Raw genomic sequence first — 19,474 nt, 5'->3', positions numbered from 1 at the left:
CATTACGCACGTACACTCATATGCGCACGCGTGCAATGCTAAAATTTGAATGAACTTGGTACCCTTCTGGGTAAACGTTGTTAAAGTCTCAAATGCATAAAGTTTGTCTTATTTAATGAAGCTAACAGGGAATATGGCACCAAAAGGGAGATGGGGAGCGTTTGGGGAACATCTGTAACGGTCCCCGTTACAATTAGCACTAGTTATTATGTTCCCCAAACTAAGTTGGGGAACATATTGTTTTTACTCTGTTTCTGATTATTATTATTATTATTTTTCTTCTTCCTGGGAAAATTTTGTCCACGAGTGATCTTGTAAACTATACATCCGACTTAGGTGAAACCTTTTTAGGGTTAGTAGGCATGTTATGTAGAGTTGCCGAACGAAGGTCATTTTGCGCGCACGTGCTTGCAAGAGCGCGCACGTGCAACACGTAAAATGACCAATATAATGGATATTGTCGTAACTTATCTATTTGTTGATGAAATTTTTGGAAACTCTTAATGTAATGATACATTAGTAGTATAGACAAGATAGCATGTTCAAAATAGCAAGATCTCACGCACATGCACGTGCGCTTTGCTCTGATTGGCTGAAACTAAAGTCTCAATATCTTTCTTGTTTCTCGTCATAATCCTTTGAAATTTTGAAAATAGTCTTACATTATGAAGATCTACAGCATGATATATAAGAATTTTCATGAAAGCATGCGCATATGCGCGTGCTGCAATCTGATTGGCTGAAACTTTAAATGGCTATATCTCCTTTGTTTTTCGAAGAAATTCTTTGAAACTTAAAATATAGTCATGAATTAGGATATCCTACAATATGATATAGAAAAAAATTCATGAAATCACGCGCATGCACGTGTGCTGCAATCTGATTGGCTGAAACTTTAAATGGCTATATCTCCTTTGTTTTTTGACGAAATTCTTTGAAACTTAAAATATAGTCATGAATTAGGATATCCTACAATATGATATAGAAAAAAATTCATGAAATCACGCGCATGCACGTTTGCTGCAATCTGATTTGCTAAAACTTGAAATAGCTATAATTCCCTTGTTCTTCAACCAAACAGGATGGGATTTAGAACATAGATAGATGTAAGGGACTCCTACAAGAAGGTATGGTCATCATGCACGTGCACGCACGTGCGTGCATTTGGAACGAGTGAAATTAAAAATACATTTGAATGAGTGATTTTTATTACTTTTGGACTGAATGCTTTAATATACAGTATATTAAAATATATAGATAGGCCTAATGTAGACAAGATGATATGGTCATAACGCACATGCATTCACATGTTCTTGGGTGCAATGCTAAAATTTGAATATAATTGGTATCCTTCTGGGACAACGTTGTTAAAGTCAAAAATGCACAGAGTTTGTCTTATTTAATGAGGCTTACAGGGGATTTGGCACCAAAAGGGAGTTGGGGAGCGTTTGGGGAACATCTGTAACGGTCCCCGTTACAATTAGCACTAGTTATGTTCCCCAAACGAAGTTGGGGAACATATTGTTTTTACTCTGTTTCTTATTATTATTATTATTTTTCTTCTTCTTCTTCTTCTTCTTCTTCCTGGGTACTTTTTTGTCCGGGAGTGATCTTGTAAACTGTTGATCCGATGTAGGTAAAACCTTTTTAGGGTCAGTAGACATGTTATGTAGATTTGCGGAATCAAGGTCATTTTGTGCGCACGTGCTTGCAAGAGCGCGCACGTGCATCATGTGAAATGACCAATATAATGTATATTGCCTTAACTTTTCTATTTTTTGATGAAATGCTTTGAAACTCATAGTGTAAAGATATATTAGTACTATAGACAAGATGACATGGTCAAAATAGCAAGATCTCACGAGCATGCACGTGCGCTTTCCTCTGATTGGCTGAAACTAAAGTCTCTATATCTTTCTTGTTTTTTGACGAAATCCTTTGAAACTTTGAACATAGCCATGCATAAGGATATCCTACAACATGGTATATAACAATTATCATGAAAACACGTGCATGCACATGGCTGCAATCTGATTGGCTGAAACTTTAAATTGCTATATATAACTCCCTTGGTTTTCAACCAAACAGGATAAAATTTGGAACATAGATATATATAATCGACTTCTACAAGAAGGTATGGTCACCATGCACATGAATACACGTGCGTGTACGTGCGCTGCAATCTGATTGGCTGAAACTTTAAACAGCCATAACTCCCTTGGTTTTCAACCAAACAGGATGGGATTTGGAACGTAGATATATATACTGGACTTCTACAAGAAGGTATGGTCACTATGCACATGCATACATGTGCGTGTACATGCGCTGCAATCTGATTGGCTGAAACTTTAAACAGGTATAACTCCCTTGGTTTTCAACCAAACGGGGTGGGATTTAGAACATAGATAGATGTAATGGACTTCTACAAGAATGTATGGTCACCATGCTCATGTATGCACGTGCGTGTACGTGAAATGGGTAAAATCAAAAATACACTTGAATGACCGTTTTTTTTATATACTTTTGGATTATATTTAGCATATTAAAATATATAGATTGTGTTGACAATATGATATGGTCATTACGCACATGCATTCACATGCGCAAGTGTGCAATAATAAAATATGAATGAACATGGTACACTTCTTGGTAAACGTTGTTAAAGTCTCAAATGCATAGAGTTTGTCTCATTTAATTACGCCTACAGGGAATATGATTATAAAAGGGAGTTTGGGAGCGTTTGCATCTTCGCTAGCCAAGGGTTTCCGATCCGATACCTACTCTACAACCCTTGGCAGATTTGGCCGAAAATTTTAGAACTCGCGCAAACGAATTTGATTGGCTGCGAAGTCCGAGTCTTCGCAAGGTTTTTACTAATCGACGATTTTCGGCTGAATTAAAGTCTGTTCATGTTTTATGCACAAAATAAAAGTAATATTTACAATGGATGAAAGTTAGGACGTGATCTATGCTTAAAAATCAAGGGATTAATTAATTTGAATTTTTTTCTTTTAATTAAATATGTTTTCAAGAATTATTGAAAGGATCAAATAAGTCCGTGTTCCGCATTTTAGATGCATCAATTTAAGCCAATCAAATGTCACGGCTCATTGATAATAATTGATACGGTAACAAGTAGAAAGTAGTGTCAAACTCTTGACTAAAACTCCACGAAGAACGATACTTTCCACCACTTTTGAGGTGTGCCCAATGCCCACAGCTGTATGAAGTTGTTTGGATATATTCCACATGGAGGTCGCCATATTGTTTCAAACGTCATATTGATCTACGTATATTACAGCTATTTTCATTGGACAAATATTAAAGAGCTTCAAGGGACTTAACTCAATTACGGCGGTAGGCGGCGCAATCAAAGTTCCCGTTTGATAGGACTAAATCTGCCAAGGGTTGTAGAGTAGGTATCGGATCGGAAACCCTTGGCTAGCGAAGATGGAGCGTTTGGGGAACATCTGTAACGGTCCCCGTTACAATTAGCACTAGTTATTATGTTCCCCAAACGAAGTTGGGGAACATATTGTTTTTACTCTGTTTCTTATTATTATTATTATTATTATTATTATTATTATTATTTTTCTTCTTCCTGGGAAAATTTTGTCCACGAGTGATCTTGTAAACTACACATCCGACTTAGGTGAAACCTTTTTAGGGTTAGTAGGCATGTTATGTAGAGTTGCCAAACAAAGGTCATTTTGCGCGCACGTGCTTGCAAGAGCGCGCACGTGCATTAGGTGAAATTACCAATATAATGGATATTGCCGTAACTTTTCTATTTTTTGATGAAATTTTTTGAAACTAATAATGTAAGGATACATTAGTAGTGTAGACAAGATAGCATGGTCAAAATAGCAAGATTTCACGCGCATGCACGTGCGCTTCGCTCTGATTGGCTGAAACTAAAGTATCAATAACTTTCTTGTTTCTTGTCATAATCCTTTGAAATTTTGAACATAGTCCTACATTATAATGATCTACCGCATATTATATAAGAATTTCATGAAAGCATGCGCATGTGCGTGTGCTGCAAGCTGATTGGCTGAAACTTTAGATGGCTATATCTCCTTTGTTTTTTGACATAATTCTTTGAAATTTAAAATATAGTCATGCATTGGGATATCCTACAAAATGATATAGAAAAAAAAATCATGAAATCACGCGCATGCACGTGTGCTGCAATTTGATTGGCTGAAACTTTAAATGGCTATTTCTCCTTTGTTTTTTGACGAAATTCTTTGAAATTTAAAATATAGTCATGCATTAGAATATCCTACAAAATGATATAAAAAAATCATGAAATTACATGCACGTGTGCTGCAATCTGATTGGCTGAAACTTTAAATGGCTATAACTCCCTTGTTTTTCAACCAAACAGGATGGGATTTAGAACATGGATAGATGTAAGGGAATCCTACCAGAAGGTATGATCATCATGCACGTGCACGCACGTGCGTGCATTTGAAACGAGTATATCTAAAACTACTCTTGAAAGACAAGATGATATGGTCATAACGCACATGCATTCACATGCGCTTGGGTGCAATGCTAAAAATTTAATATAATTGGTATCCTTCTGGAAAAACGTTGTTAAAGTCAAAAATGCACAGAGTTTGTCTTATTTAATGAAGCTTACAGGGAATATGGCACCGAAAGGGAGTTGGGGAGTGTTTGGGGAACATCTGTAACGGTTCACGTTACAATTAGCACTAGTTATTATTATTATTTTTCTTCTTCCTGGGAAAATTTTGTCCACGAGTGATCTTGTAAACTACACATCCGACTTAGGTGAAACCTTTTTAGGGTTAGTAGGCATGTTATGTAGAGTTGCCAAACAAAGGTCATTTTGCGCGCACGTGCTTGCAAGAGCGCGCACGTGCAATAGGTGAAATTACCAACATAATGGATATTGCCGTAACTTTTCTATTTTTTGATGAAATTTTTTGAAACTCATAATTTAAGGATACATTAGTAGTTTAGACAAGATAGCATGGTCAAAATAGCAAGATCTCACGCGCTTGCACTTGCGCTTCGCTCTGATTGGCTGAAACTAAAGTCTCAATAACTTTCTTGTTTCTTGTCACAATCCTTTGACATTTTGAACATAGTCGTACATTATGAAGATCTACCGCATGATATATAAGAATTTTCATGAAAGCATGCGCATGTGCGCGTGCTGCAAGCTGATTGGCTGAAACTTTAAATGGCAATATCTCCTTTGTTTTTTGACGAAATTCTTTGAAATTTAAAATATAGTCATGCATTAGGATATCCTACGAAATGATATAGAAAAAAATCATGAAATCACGCGCATGCACGTGTGCTGCAATCTAATTGGCTAAAACTTTAAATGGCTATTTCTCCTTTGTTTTTTGACGAAGTTCTTTGAAATTTAAAATATAGTCATGCATTAGGATATCCTAAGAAATGATATAGAAAAAAAAATCATTAAATTACGTGCATGCACGTGTGCTGCAATATGATTAGCTGAAACTTTAAATGGCTATAACTCCCTTGTTTTTCAACCAAACAGGATGGGATTTAGAACATAGATAGATGTAAAGGACTCCTACAAGAAGGTATGATCATCATGCACGTGCACGCACGTGCGTGCATTTGAAATGAGTATATTCAAAAATACTCTTGAATGAGTGATTTTTATTACTTTTGGACTGAATGCTTTAATATATAGTATATTAAAATATATAAATAGTGTAGACAAGATGATATGGTCATAACGCACATGCATTCACATGGGCTTGGGTGCAATGCTAAAAATTGAATATAATTGGTATCCTTCTAGGAAAACGTTGTAAAAGTCAAAAATGCACAGAGTTTGTCTTATTTAATGAAGCTTACAGGGAACAAGGCACCGAAAGGGAGTTGGGGAGCGTTTGGGGAACATCTGTAACGGTTCCCGTTACAATTAGCACTAGTTATTATGTTCCCCAAACGAAGTTGGGGAACATATTGTTTTTACTCTGTTTCTTATTATGTTCCCCAAACGAAGTTGGGGAACATATTGTTTTTACTCTGTTTCTTATTATTATGTTCCCCAAACGAAGTTGGGGAACATATTGTTTTTACTCTGTTTCTTATTATTATTATTATTATTATTATTATTATTATTCTTTTTTCTTCTTATTTCTTCTCCGGTACTTTTTTGTCCGGAAGTGTTCTCAGAAACTGTTCACCAAACTAAGTTAAAACCTTTTTAGGGTTAGTAGGCATGTTGTGTAGATGTGCCGAACGAAGGTCATTTTGCGCGCATGCGCATGCACGTGCGGGCGCGTGCAATGAGTAAAATGACTGATATATTTAATATGGTTGTAACTTTTATATTTTTTGATAAAATGTTTTGAAACTCATTATATAAAGATATATAGGTTGTGTAGATAAGATGACATGGTCAAATTTGCATGAACTCACGCGCATGCACGTGCACTTTGCTCTGATTGGCTGAAACAGAAATCTCAATATCTTTTTTGTTTTATGATGAAATGCTTTGAAATTTCTAACATAGACATGCATTAGGATGTACTACAATATGATATATAAAATTTTTCATGAAATCACGCGCATGCGCGTGTGCTGCAATCTGATTGGCTGAAACTATAAATGAGTATAACTCCCTTTGTTTTCTACCAAACAGCATGGGATTTACAACATAGATAGACATAAAGGACTCCTACAGGATGGTATGGTCACCATTCACATGCATGCATGTGCATGCACGTGTGCTTTGCTCTGATTGGCTGAAACAAAAATCTCAATATCTTTTCTGTTTTTTTACAAAATGCTTTGAAATTTAAAACATAAGCATACTTTAAGATGTCCTACAATATGATATATAATAATTTTCATGAAAATACGCGCATGCACGTGCGCTGCAATCTGATTGGCTTAAACTTTAAATGGCTATAACTCCCTTGTTTTTCAACCAGCCAGGATGGGATTCAGAACATAGACAGACATTATGGACTCCTACAAGAAGGTATGGTCATCATACACGTGCGTGCACGTGCAAATGAGTAAAATAGTGTACACAAGATGATATCGTCGTTACGCTCATGCAATCACATGCACACGCCTGCATTGCTTAAATTTGAAATACTTGGTAAACTTTTGGAAAAACGTTGTTTACGTCTTAAATGCATAGATTTTGCCTTCTTTAATGAAACTTACAGGGAATATGGCAAGAGAGGGGAGTTGGGGAGCGTTTGGGGAACATCTGTAACGGTTCCCGTTACAATTAGCACTAGTTATTATGTTCCCCAAACGAAGTTGGGGAACATATTGTTTTTACTCTGTTTCTTATTATTATTATTATTATTATTATTATTATTATTTTTCTTCTTCCTGGGAAAATTTTGTCCACGAGTGATCTTGTAAACTACACATCTGACTAAGGTAAAATGTTTTTAGGGTCAGTAGACATGTTATGTAGATTTGCCAAACGATGGTCATTTTGCGCGCACGTGCTTGCAAGAGCGCGCACGTGCAACACATGAAATGACCAATATAATGGATATTGCTGTAACTTTTCTTTTTTTGGATGAATTTTAATGAAACTCATAATAAAAGGATACATTAGTAGTATAGACTAGATGGCATGGTCAAAATAGCAAGATCTCACGCGCATGCACGTGCGCTTCGCTCTGATTGGCTGAAACTAAAGTCTCAATATCTTTCTTGTTTCTTGTCATAATCTTTTGAAATTTTGAACATAGTCCAACATTATGAAGATCTACAGCATGATATATAAAAATTTTCATGAAAGCATGCGCATGCGCGTGTGCTGCAATCTGATTGGCTGAAACTTTAAAAGGCTATATCTCCTTTGTTTTTTGACGAAATGCTTTGAAATTTAAAACATAGTCATGCATTAGGATATCCTAAAATATGATATAGAAAAAAATTCATGAAATCACGCGCATGCACGTGTGCTGCAATCTGATTGGCTGAATCGTTATATGGCTATATCTCCTTTGTTTTTCGATGAAATGTTGGAATTTTAAAATATAGTCATTCATTTAAATATCCTTCAATACGATAAAGATGAAAATTTATGAAATCACGCGCATGCATGTGTGCTGCAATCTGATTTGCTGAAACTTCAAATGGCTATAACTGCCTTTTTTTTAACCAAACAGGATGGGATTTAGAACATAGATAAATATAAGGGACTCCTACAAGAAGGTATAGTCATTATGCACGTGCATGCACGTGAGATGAGTAAAATTAAAAATACACTCGAATGAGTGTATTTTTTAAAACTTTTGGATTAAATGCTTTGATATGAAGTAAATTAATATTTTAGATATTGTAGACAAGATAATATGGTCGTTACGCACATGAACACGCTTGCAATGCCTATTTTTAAATATATTTTGTATTTTTCTGGGAAGACCTTGATTAAGTCTAAATTTCATAAAGTATTTCTCATTTAATAGAGATTACAGGGAATATGGCACCAAAAGGGAGTTGGGGAGTGTTTGGGGAACATCTGTAACGGTCCCCGTTACAATTAGCACTAGTTATTATTATTATTCCTGGGAAAATTTTGTCCTTGAGTGATCTTGTAAACTACACATCCGACTAAGGTAAAATGTTTTTAGGGTCAGTAGACATGTTATGTAGATTTGCCGAACAAAGGTCATTTTGCGCGCACGTGCTTGCAAGAGCGCGCACGTGCAACACGTGAAATGACCGATTTAATTGATATAGGCGTAACTTTTTTAATTTTTGATGAAATGCTTTGAAACTCATAATGTAAGGATATATTAGTAATGTAGACAAGATGACAAGGTCAAAATAGCAAGATCTCACGCGCATGCACGTGCGCTTTGCTCTGATTGGCTGAAACTAAAGTCTCAATATCTTTCTTGTTTTTTGACGAAATCCTTTGAAATTTTTAACATAGCCATGCATTAGGATTTCCTACAAAATGATATATAGAAATTATCATGAAAACACGTGCATGAACGTGCGCTGCAATCTGATTGGCTGAAACTTTAAATAGCTATAACTCCCTTGGTTTACAACCAAACAGGATGGGATTTGGAACATAGATATATAAAATGGACTTCTACAAGAAGGTATGGTCACCATGCACATGCATACACGTGCGTGTACGTGAGCTGCAATCTGATTGGCTGAAACTTTAAACACTTATAACTCCCTTGGTTTTCAACCAAACAGGATGGGATTTGGAACATAGATATATATAATGGACTTCTACAAGAAGGTATGGTCACCATGCACATGCATACATGTGCGTGTACATGCGCTGCAATCTGATTGGCTGAAACTTTAAACAGTTTTAACTCCCTTGGTTTTCAACCAAACGGGATGGGATTTAGAACATAGATAGATTTAATGATCTTCTACAAGAAGATATAGTCACCATGCTCATGTATACAAGTGCGTGCATGTGAAATGGGTAATATCAAAAATACACTTGAATGAGCGAATTTTTTAATACTTTTGGATTAAATACTTTAATATTTAGTATATTAAAATATATAGATTGTGTAGACAAGATGATATGGTCATTACGTACATGAATTCACATGCGCACACATGCAATGCTAAAATTTGAATGAGTATGGTACATTTCTGGGTAAACGTTGTTAAACTCTCAAATGCATAGAGTTTGTGTTATTTAATGAAGCTTACAGGGAATATGGCACCAAAAGGGAGTTGGGGAGCGTTTGGGGAACATCTGTAACGGTCCCCGTTACAATTAGCACTAGTTATGTTCCCCAAACGGAGTTTGGGAACATATTGTTTTTACTCGGTTTCTTATTATTATTATTATTATTTTTTTTCTTATTTGTTCTCCGGTACTTTTTTGTCCGCGAGTGTTCTCAGAAACTGTTCACCCAACTGAGTTAAAACCTTTTTAGGGTTAATGGGTGTGTAGTGTAGGTGTGCGGAACGAAGGTCATTTTGCGCGCATACGCATGCACGTGCGTGCGCGTGAAATGAGTGAAATGACTGATATACTTTATATAGCCATAACTTTTACATTTTTTGATGAAATACTTTAAAACTCAAAATATAGGGATATAATAATAGTGTAGATAATATGACATGGTCAAATTAGCACGAACTCACGCGCATGCACGTGCGCTTCGCTCTGATTGGCTGAAACAAAAATCTCAATATCTTTTCTGTTTTTTGACGAAATGCTATGAAATTTAAAACATAGGCATACTTAAGGATGTTCTACAATGTGGTATATAACAATTGTCATGAAAACACGCGCATGCACGTGCGCTGCAATCTGATTGGCTTAAACTTTAAATGGCTATAACTCCCTTGTTTTTCTACCAAACAGGATGGGATTTAGAATATAGACAAACCAAATGGACCCCCACAAGGAGGTATGGTCATCATACATATGCGTGCACGTGCGCTTTGCTGTGATTGGCTGAAACATAAATCTCAATATCTTTCTTATTTTTTGACGAAATGCTTTGAAATTTAGAATATAGCCATGCATTAAGATATCCTACAATATGATATATAATATTTTCATGAAATCACGCGCATGCACGTGCGCTGCAATCTGATTGGCTTAAACTTTAAATGGTTATAACTCCCTTGGTTTTCAACCAAACAGGATGGGATTTAGAATATGGATAGACATAAGGGACTCCTACAAAAAGGTGTGTTCACCATGCACGTGCGTGCACGTGTAAAGAGTAAAATTGTAAATAAACTTGATTAAACTTTTTTTTTACTTTTGGATTAAATCTGTAATATCTAGTATATTAATATATATATATAGTGTAGACAAGATGATATGGTCATTACGCGCATGCATTCAAATGCGCAAGCGTGCAATGCATAAATTTAAATATACTAGGTATACTTTTAGGAAAACATTGTTAAGTCTAAAAGGCATACAGTTCGTCTTATTTAATGAAGCTTAGAGGGAATAAGGCACCAAAAGGGAGTTGGGGAGCGTTTGGGGAACATCTGTAACGGTTCCCGTTACAATTAGCCCTAGTTATTATTATTTTTCTTCCTGGGAAAATTTTGTCCGCGAGTGATCTTGTAAACTATACATCCGACTTAGGTGAAACCTTTTTAGGGTCAGTAGGCATGTTATGTAGAGTTGCCCAACGAAGGTCATTTTGCGCGCACGTGCTTGCAAGAGCACGCACGTGCAACACGTTAAATGGCCAATATAATGTATACTGCCGTAACTTTTCTATTTTTTTGATGAAATGCTTTGAAACTCATAATGTAAGGATATATTAGTAGTATAGACAAGACAACATGGTCAAAATACCAAGATCTCACGCGCATGCACGTGCGCTTTGCTCTGATTGGCTGAAACTAAAGTCTCAATATCTTTCTTGTTTTTTGACGAAATCCTTTGAAAGTTTGAATATAGCCCTGCATTAGGATATGCTACAACATTTTATAAAGCAATTATCATGAAAACACGTGCATGCACGTGCGCTGCAATCTGATTGGCTGAAACTTTAAATAGCTATAACTCCCTTGGTTTTCAACCAAACAGGATGGGATTTGGAACATAGATATATATAATGGACTTCTACAAGAAGGTATGGTCACCATGCACATGCATACACGTGCATGCACGTGCGCTGCAATCTGATTGGCTGAAACTTTAAATAGCTATAACTCCCTTGATTTTCAACCAAACAGGATGGGATTTGGAACATAGATATATAAAATGGACTTTTAAAAAAAGGTATGGTCACCATGCACATGCATACACGTTCGTGTACGTGAGCTGCAATCTGATTGGCTGAAACTTTAAAAAGCTATAACTCCTTTGGTTTTCAACCAAACAGGATGGGATTTGGAACATAGATAAATTAAATGGACTTCTACAATAAGGTATGGTCATCATGCACATGCATACACGTGCGTGTACGTGAGCTGCAATCTGATTGGCTGAAACTTTAAACAGTTATAACTTCCTTGGTTTTCAACCAAACAGGATGGGATTTGGAACATAGATATATATAATGGACATCTACAAGAAGGTATGGTCTCCATGCACATGCAAAAATGTGCGTGTACGTACGCTGCAATCTGATTGGCTGAAACTTTAAACAGTTTTAACTCCCTTGGTTTTCAACCAAACGGGATGGGATTTAGAACATAGATAGATTTAATAAACTTCTACAAAAAGGTATGGTCGCCATGCTCATGTATGCACGTGCGTGCACGTGAAATGAGTAAAATCAAAAATACACTTGAAAGAGCGAATTTTTTAATACTTTTGGATTAAATACTTTAATATTTAGTATATTAAAATATATATATTGTGTAGACAAGATGATATGGTCATTACGTATATATATGCCTAATTCACATGCGCACACATGCAATGCTAAAATTTGAATGAGCATGGTACATTTCTGGGTAAACATTGTTAAAATTTCAAATGCATAGAGTTTGTGTTAATAAATGAAGCTTACAGGGAATATGGCACCAAAAGGGAGTTGGGGAGCGTTTGGGGAACATCTGTAACGGTCCCCGTTACAATTAGCACTAGTTAGGGTCTTCCGTCTTCAGCGGAAGACCCTTCTATTATTCTTATGTTTCTTTTTCACTTTTCTTATTATTATTATTATTCTTTTTTTCTGCACAAATTTTGTGCAGAAGATTTCTCAGAGATGGTTGGATGGATTTGCTTCAAATTTTCAGAGATGTTGTAGGATAATCTGAAGTTTATACCGGCTGAAGGATTTTGTGAAAATCACTTCCGGTCTAGAGTTATCGCCCTTTTATCAAAATTCAGAGGACCTCCTTGTCCGTTCATTTTCTCGAAAACGGCTTGAGCTAGAGCGCTGAAATTTTCAGTGATGATAGAGGACATGTCCCCATGTTACTGGGAGTTTGGATAGTTTCCGGAAGTATCTAGTATGGAAGCTCGGTAGGGGTCAAAATTTAGGACACGAATCACGAGTGATTTTTGGAGACATTTTGCATCATATCTTTTAAAGTATAAATATTTTGTAAGAACATACTGAACATCATTTGTGCAGAACAACGAGATCTTTCAAATGATATCAAGAAAAAAATGCTGACTCATCACATTAGGGGCAGAAAGGGGCCAAAAGTCTTTAATCGATAACTCTTTATCAGTTAATATTTTGTAATATAATACTGAAGCAAAAATGTTTATCTCAACAATCTACAGCTATATATTATAATTTTTATGACGTATGGTACATAATTAGGGGCCACAAGGGGCCAGAAGGCTAAATCTTTGACACTTTCTCAAGAGTGAGAAATATTTTGATAAGTAATATTGAACAAAAGATGTTCAAAATGATGTTTTGAACAATATGCAACCTTTCATTTTTCGCTAAACGTCCCCATTAGGGAGTTGAAGGGTTGGCCCCTAAATATTTCTTTTGCGAATAACTCGAAAACGAAAAAGAATCTCTGAATAGTTGTTGAATAAAAAGTGCTCAAAATCCTAAGAGCTTTAAGATGAAATCCAGAAAAAGGGGCTGGACACACAAATTAGGGGCCAAGAGGGGCTAAAAGTCTTTTTTCGATAACTCTTTAACAGTCAATAATTTGTAATACATTACTGAAGTAAAAATGTTTATCTCAACAATCTACAACTGTATATTATGATTTTTGTGTCGTATATTACATAATTAGGGGCCACAAGGGGCCAGAAGGCAAAATCTTTGACGCTTTGTATCTCAAAAGTGAGAAATATTTTGATAAGTAATATTGAACAAAAGATGTTCAAAATGATGTTCTGAACAATATGCAACCTTTCATTTTTCGCTAAACGTCCCCATTAGGGAGTTGAAGGGTTGGCCCCTAAATATTTCTTTTGCGAATAACTCGAAAACGAAAAAGAATCTCTGAATAGTTGTTGAACAAAAAGTGCTCAAAATCCTAAGAGCTTTAAGATGAAATCCAGAAAAAGGGGCTGGACACACAAATTAGGGGCCAAGAGGGGCTAAAAGTCTTTTTTCGATAACTCTTTTACAGTCAATAATTTGTAATACATTACTGAAGTAAAAATGTTTATCTCAACAATCTACAACAGTATATAATGATTTTAAAGTCGTACATTACATAATTAGGGGCCACAAGGGGCCAGAAGGCTAAATCTTTGACGCTTTGTATCTCAAAAGTGAGAAATATTTTGATAAGTAATATTGAACAAAAGATGTTCAAAATGATGTTCTGAACAATATGCAACCTTTCATTTTTCGCTAAACGTCCCCATTAAGGAGTTGAAGGGCTGTTCCCTAAATATTTCTTTTGCGAATAACTCGAAAACGAAAAAGAATCTCTGAATAGTTGTTGAACAAAAAGTGTTCATAATCCTGAGAGCTTTAAAATGTTATGAAGAAAAAAGGGCTGATCCCTAATATTAGGGGCCGTGAGGGGCCAAAAGTCGATTTTAGAAGTCTTTATTGTTCAATGTCTTTTTACAGAATATGGAAAATCATTACTTAAGAATGAGAATCTCAATCAAAATTTGATCTCATCTCATCAAGAATCGAACGGAAGACCCACTCGTTGCTCGCAACGAGATCGTATCTAGTTATTATTATTATTCTTTTTTTTCTTCTTTGTTCTCCGGTACTTTTTTTGTCCGCGAGTGTTCTCAGAAACTGTTCATCCAACTGAGCTAAAACCTTTTTAGGGTTAATAGGTGTGTTGTGTAGGTGTGCGGAACGAAGGTCATTTTGCGCGCATACGCATGCACGTGCGTGCGCGTGAAATGACTGATATACTTTACATAGCTATAACTTTTACATTTTTTGATGAAATTCTTTAAAACTCATTATATAAGGATATATTAATAGTATAGATAATATGACATGGTCAAATTAGCACGAACTCACGTGCATGCACATGCGCTGCGCTCTGATTGGCTGAAACAAAAACCTCAATATCTTTTTTGTTTTTTGACGAAATACTTTGAAATTTGAAATATAGGCATACTTTAGGGTGTCCTACAATATGATATATAAAGATTTTCATGAAAACACGCGCATGTACGTGCGCTGCAATCTGATTGGCTTAAACTTTAAATGGCTATAACTCCCTTGTTTTTCAACCAAACAGGATGGGATTTAAAACATAGACAGACTTAATAGACTCCTACAAGAAGGTATGGTCAACATGCACATGCATGCACGTGTTTACACGTGTGCTTCACTCTGATTGGCTGAGACAAAAATCTCAATATCTTCTCTGTTTTTTGTCGAAATGCTTTGAAATTTAAAAGATAGGCATACTTTAGGATGTCTTACAATATGATATATAGCAATTGTCATTAAATTACGTGCATGCACGTGTTCTGCAATCTGATTGGCTTAAACGTTAAATGGTTATAACTCCATTGGTTTTCAACCAAACAGGATGGTATTTAGAATATAGATAGACATAATGGACTCCTACAAGAAGGTATGGTCATCATGCACATGCTTGCACGTGAATTGCGTAAAATTAAAAATGCTGAAATTTAAATATATTTCGTGTCCTTCTGGGAAAACATTGCTCAAGTCTAAATTACATAAAGTATGTCTTATTTAATAGACCTTAAGGGAATATAGCACCAAAAGGGAATTGGGGAGCGTTTGGGGAACATCTGTAACGGTTCCCGTTACAATTAGCCCTAGTTACATTGATAAAAAGTACACAATGTCCCAAAACAAACTTGGAGACATATTCTTGCTAAATGGAGATCGACTCTTCGGCAAAGCTGATCGTCCACATTTTCTTTTCTTTGTTTTTCTCATTCCTGTAGTTGTGCACATCCGATATGCCACAAACGATAACTTCAGTGGTTTGTTAAATTGTGCACTCCCATTTCTTCAAACTGAGGGGGGTGGGGGTGGGGAGTCCAGGGTTCTCCATCATTCTAAATGTTACTGTGTTGCAGAGTTTACGCAAAGCACTAAAATTTCGCAGTATTTTCGAGATCAAAATCGCAACTGAAACTTTATTCTAATAATAACTAAAGAACATGCACACACCTTTAAATAAATCGATAATTCTTTACAAAAATGGTGTGGTCGTAAATATTGATGGTGAAAACCGTGTTCTGAAAAGCGGAGGAAATTCTTGTCGATACAGTCGGAGTACTCAACATTTTTTCGAGTAAATTTGCCGTGAGCTAGTATTAGTAAGTTTTCTAAATCGTATTGCAGAATTACACAAAAAAGAAACTTCAGAACAGTTATTAAGGAAGGAGTTCCTTATTTGAACATCTTGAAAATTTTAAGCAATTCATTTACATAAATGGAACAACTTCGGTACGATTTTATGGTTCACTTACAGGACTAAGAGTAGATCAGTGGTTCTTTAGAAAAGACAAGTTTAAATATTAAAAAAAAAATAATTTATTTTAATGCAATTACCAATTAACCATTGCATGGATGTGTGAAATTAAATTATTTATCTTTGTTCCTTCATGCCTGAAGTCCGCCGAAGGTCTAGGAGATACTAGTAATTGATTTATCATAATGCCAGGAGAAGCCCTAATAATTAAGTGCTCCGTCGTTAAGTATTGAAAGCCGGTAGAATTGTTTGATTTAAATCTCATTAAGTAAGAGTGAATTTATGTTTAGAATTTCTAATTATCAAAGATTTTACTGTGTCATAAAAAAATTTTAACTGTGTCGCAAGCATTAAATTTGAATCGTTACTAAGAAAAATTTTACTGCGTCGGCGGCAACACAGTAAAACAGCTCATGGAGAACCCTGGGGAAGTGTAGCAGCAGAACTGTAACTCTCCGAAAAATATATATTGCTAGACCGGAGAGCTATAGTGCCATCCATTAAACAAGAGGACCATGGGGCACATCGCTTACCTGAGCACTAAGGGTAGGAAAAAGTAGAAAATGGCTTTTTATTGTAAAGTTTAAATCAAATTCCCATGCCCAACCATGGATTTGCTATTTTTAAGAAAATTATTTTTAAAGAATTTTCCTATATATATCTTTAAAAAAATTGGTCGCCATTTGTGCCCCGCCCTACCCCTGGGGGTCATGATTTGATCAAATTTAAATCAACACTACTTGAGCATGCTTCCATATAAATATGATGAATTATGCCTTTTTCATTCTTGAGAAGACGTTTAAAGAATTTTTTTTATATATTTCTATGTAAAACTTTGGTCGGCCATTTTGGCCCCACCTTACCCTTGGGGGTCATGATTTGAACAAACTTGAAAATACACTACCTTAACATGCTTCCATATATATAGGATGATTTATGGCTTTGTCATTTTTGAGAATATTTTTAAAGAATTATACAGGAGGTTCAATGACTTAAACTTTTTTTTACTCCTTTATTAATTACTCGTGTAGCTTGCATCTGTACGAAGCACATTGGACCGAATTATCTTGCAAACCGACATGGCAGGGTAAATAGACGAGATTTTCGATGATCTCAATTTCAGGGCCAGGTGGCCTTAAATAAAAACAGTTTTAAAGTGTTAGGAACATACCGTATGTATTATTTCGAGATAACAGTTTTAAAAACATGGAGAAATAGGGGTCATCCAATATTTAACGAAAAAAAACCATTTTCAAGTAAGATTAATTGGTTGATTTTTTTTTACATGTAAAGCAATGGCAAAAATATTCATAACAACTAATAAAGGTGTATGTGGAACTTACTGCTTTATAGCTCACTGCAGAATTTAGAGATAGAAGCCCAATATCCCCACATCCCACAACACCAGCTGAATTAACTGTTAATATTATTGAAGAAATGGTGAATATCTTTAAGGACAAAAACATACTAAACTTAACACTCAGATTTATCGGTGAGAAGAGCAGTGACCAGAGACAGGTTTCCAGGGAAGTGGACATTGCCTTCTGGACTGATTTTGTGACTGGAGAGGCAGAAGGAGAGGCTTTCCGTGGTCCTTCAATAACTCCAAAATGGCAGGAAGAATGAAATTCAGTTGGAAGAATACTACGGAAAGGTTTGACTGATCGACGTATTAGAAATTGCAAAGAAAAAGTATACCCGGATATTAAGATGCTGCAAGACATAAAAGCTAGGACAAGTAAATATTATCAGCTCGGCATGTATAGCCGATTGACCTCCCGTCTACATGAATTATGGGACCAAAGTGGAGTGTTAGTCGGACAGGTGCATTAAACCCAGCACCTACAGACCTCAGCTACCAGACTCCCCCTATCCACCTAAACGGGTCGCACCCCAAGGCAAACGGATTGGCCCATTCATTTGCCTCGAACGATATGAAATTAGAAATTAAAAACCAAGCAGTTAAAGTTATTTATATTACTCATTTAGGGGGGGACTATGATTTTATAGTGTGAATATAAAGAAATTTACCCATAGTGTTAAGCTTTAACGAAAAGAATTGTTCTGTGTACCAGTATTCGTAATGAAGCATATGAAGCACATGCGGTTTATTTTAACTTATTAATCATTATGTTTTGATTAGGTTGCTGTTGACGTCAAGCTTCTGTCGGCAAGACCAGTATCAGTACAAATAGTCAGAAAACTTCAAATTCAAAAGCAAGAAGTGATCGTTGGAGATAGCTCTGCAACAATGAAATTAACACTTTGGGATGACATGGTGACGAAGCTAGAATTTGGCAAAAGTTACAGATTGAATCAACTCTCAACCCGTCTGTTCCAAAATGTATAAACTACTGCGGCTACGAAAGCTACAAGCATTGAAAGAATTGATGATTTGGTAAATTGTTTACAGGCACCTGAAGATAATGATATCATTGAAAAGGAAGGAAAAATAACCCAAGTGGGTTTAGTGATGCACTTTTCGTGTGAAATGTGTAAGGGAAAAGTTGTCCTGCCAGATGATGATTCTAAATTCATCAGATGTCCATCGTGCAAAATGAAAATGGCGAAAGAAACCTGACAAAAATCAATGAATGGTACTCTCTGCTTCTCTTATGGAGACCAGAAAGTAAAGCTATCAATTTTCTCCTCAACATTATTTACAATGTGTATTGCTAGTCACCTCAGTGTTGATAATGTGGAAAACATTGAAGATTTTCTCCTGTCAAATTTTTTCAGAGTAGCGTACTCAAATGAAACAAAAAATGTGCAAAACATTGTCCATCTTACTAATGTCGCTGTTGTAAACCAATAGCAAGCTTTTTTGAGTATTTTGACTTCCATGTCATTTTTGAATGCTGGAAACTGTTATGAAAGATTTATTTAGTACTGTGAATATCAACAAAGTATGTTATTGATCATGGTATGTAAAGAGACGATGTAAGAGGTACCAACACCTTAAATATTCCTGGTAAACATTGTTGTGTAAGCTTTGTAGATTTACTCCGTTTAAGACTACCGGGGGTATATTTATTTTCTTTGTGCATTGGTTTTTAAAAAGAAGCAAACAGCTTTAATTCTTTATACTCAATTATGTCATTCAATTTTGGAATTATGTTCCTTTCTCCATAGGTCAAACATTGTTAAA

General features: G+C 35.7%; 1 pseudogene; it reads left to right on the top strand.

Moving 5' to 3' along the window:
• Window positions 1-18,119: 18,119 nt before the first annotated feature.
• LOC134234053 (uncharacterized) lies at window positions 18,120-19,141 on the top strand (annotated as a pseudogene).
• The last annotated feature ends 333 nt before the right edge of the window (window positions 19,142-19,474 follow it).

The sequence above is a fragment of the Saccostrea cucullata genome, unplaced genomic scaffold (genome assembly GCF_032062105.1).
Source record: "Saccostrea cucullata isolate Sc308-1 unplaced genomic scaffold, CSIRO_AGI_Scuc_v1 ctg9298, whole genome shotgun sequence".
In the NCBI taxonomy this organism is placed as follows: Eukaryota; Metazoa; Mollusca; class Bivalvia; order Ostreida; family Ostreidae; genus Saccostrea; species Saccostrea cuccullata.
Note: the sequence above shows the minus strand (reverse complement) of the source record. Positions and strands in the feature narration are given on the sequence as shown.